Genomic DNA, 2,313 nt, shown 5'->3' with positions numbered 1-2,313 from the left:
AGTGGGTTAATTTTCGAAACCACAAACACCATGCGCAATCGATGCTATTATTATAATTGTGTTTCACCAACGCTTGGTCCGGGCGGTATTACACTTTGTTGTAAAGCTCATAAATACATATAAGCGCTACGATATTCTACCAGAGACTAAACTAGATTTCAATAAGTTTTAATAAGCCCTTTACATGAGTAAATAATGAATAGGTACTGATATACAGGGTGTTCAGTAAAGGTGGGGACATAATTTACGTAGTGATTTCTTGGTACAAAATAAAGATAAAATCAAGAATAAAATTTTTTTAAATTGCTTTGTTAATCAAATATCAACCATTTTGATTTTTTTTTTACATTTTTATCTTTGAATTTTGTCAACCGATCTTTATGAAACTTAGTATGTATGTTAGTAAGTAGAAAATACCCATGTTAGAAAAAATTCATCTTGGCTCAACTTAAAATTTCAAAATGGCGGCCATTTTAATTTGTTAAACTTGGCTCTCAACTTTTAGAGAAATGGCTGATTTTTCAAAATTAAAATAAATAAATTAAAAACTTAACATTTAACTTTAAGTATATAAAGAGTATATACTAACTTTTTTTTAGCAAATGATCTGTAAGGGTTTTAAACACCTTTTGGGCGTAATATTTCCTTCGATTCTTAGTTCAAGTGATCAGTAATATGCTGTGTTTAAGTTGAATATTATTTTTTTTGTTGATGGACAACTTACTATTTGAACTGCTCTATAGAAATGAATAAATTGTTTTTGTTGCTTTGTTTCTGTTGCTATGAAGTTTTATAAACCTAAACGTATAAAGAAAAACATAATAAATGGAGTATGGTATTTTACTTTTAGGTTGCTGAACTATGAAATTTTAAAACACAATTCTAACTTTATGTAGTTACAAGGGCAATTATATCTTGTTTTTGAGCTTAGTTTATTACATACAACTATTATAGTTGTCTATACTAATTTAAATGTAAAATGTTTGGATTAAACGAAAAAATTTGCACTGGTTCATATACAATTTTTAATAATTCTCTCAAGAAATCCTTAAGAACAATTATTTCTAATCCAGTTATGGATTATTTTGTTGTATGTAAATAAAATGTCCACTACTGAATGAAAAACATACATGGATGTATTTTTTAGCCTCAGTCTGACGGTAAAAAAAATATAATTTGAAAATAATAATGTTTTTACATTTTACGCATTGAACTTATGGTTTTACTCTTAGTCTGTACTGTCACACATGGTCTTTTGTTTCTCCGTTACTTTTTTAACGCATACATTTTTAAATATCATAAAAAGCTATGGTGACTCGAAAACTGATATATTTTATCACAAGTATGCGTTATTAAAAAAATCCTAATCCTAATATAAAAAAAATTGTTTACGGCTATTTAGATTTAGATGTTTTAATCTCTGGCGAACCTTTAGTAAATGAAGGGTGGTAAATGTTAAACACCATACTCAATATAAACCTTATTCAAGTTGCATACGCTTTGACACTTTGTCATGTAGAGTAATTGCTAATTCATCATCGGTAAAAATGCCTGTCAGCTTATAATACGAACTTTGTGCGTGTTTAATATTCCTGGAATTAGTATAGGAATTAAACTAGTGCCAAGTTCAGATAATAGGCTATCATAATGCACTAGAAAGATAACTCATTATTTTAATAGACTGGTGTAAAAGAAATATAATTTCAAGTAACAAAATGCACTAAAATTGGAAAAATACGATCTTTATCTTGATTCAGTTATCTTGTGGCAGGACCATAGATTCTACAGATGATTTAAAACCGCACTGTTGGTTATGTTATTTAGTGCTACCCTTAGACGATTAAATTGATTGAGTCTGATGATTAAATTTGGCTCTCCTCAAGTGGAGTTAAATATATTTTTAAGTAAATTAAATTACAGGATAATTTTCATTTGCTACGTTGACAATCTTACAGTAGTAACTAATAGGGTAATGAAAAACTCTAGTGATTATCGACGGGCCAATCAGGGTAATCTTATGATACTCCTTAGTGAATATCGAATAATGACACATTTTCTTAATTTATATAATATACAAAATACCAATTAGGTAGTATATACTACCGAACAATGGTCTATTTTGTTCTTGCATTCACTGGAGTGTTATTGAAGTCCTGGAACCTATAGTACAAGCTGATTAATACTTGGACTATTAAACATGATCAGTAGCAATTAATAGTGTAGAAAGAGAGAGAGCGAAAAGGTGATTACCACAAATTGAATTGATTGGTACAGAATTCCTTAATGTTGTTTAATGTCTGTGAAATCGTATGA

This window comes from Macrosteles quadrilineatus, unplaced genomic scaffold, assembly GCF_028750875.1.
Source record: "Macrosteles quadrilineatus isolate MER2022 unplaced genomic scaffold, UCM_ALF_1.0 Scaffold_467__1_contigs__length_61902, whole genome shotgun sequence".
Lineage (NCBI taxonomy): Eukaryota > Metazoa > Arthropoda > Insecta > Hemiptera > Cicadellidae > Macrosteles > Macrosteles quadrilineatus.
The sequence above is the reverse complement of the archived record's forward strand: the minus strand, read 5'-3'. Positions refer to the sequence as shown.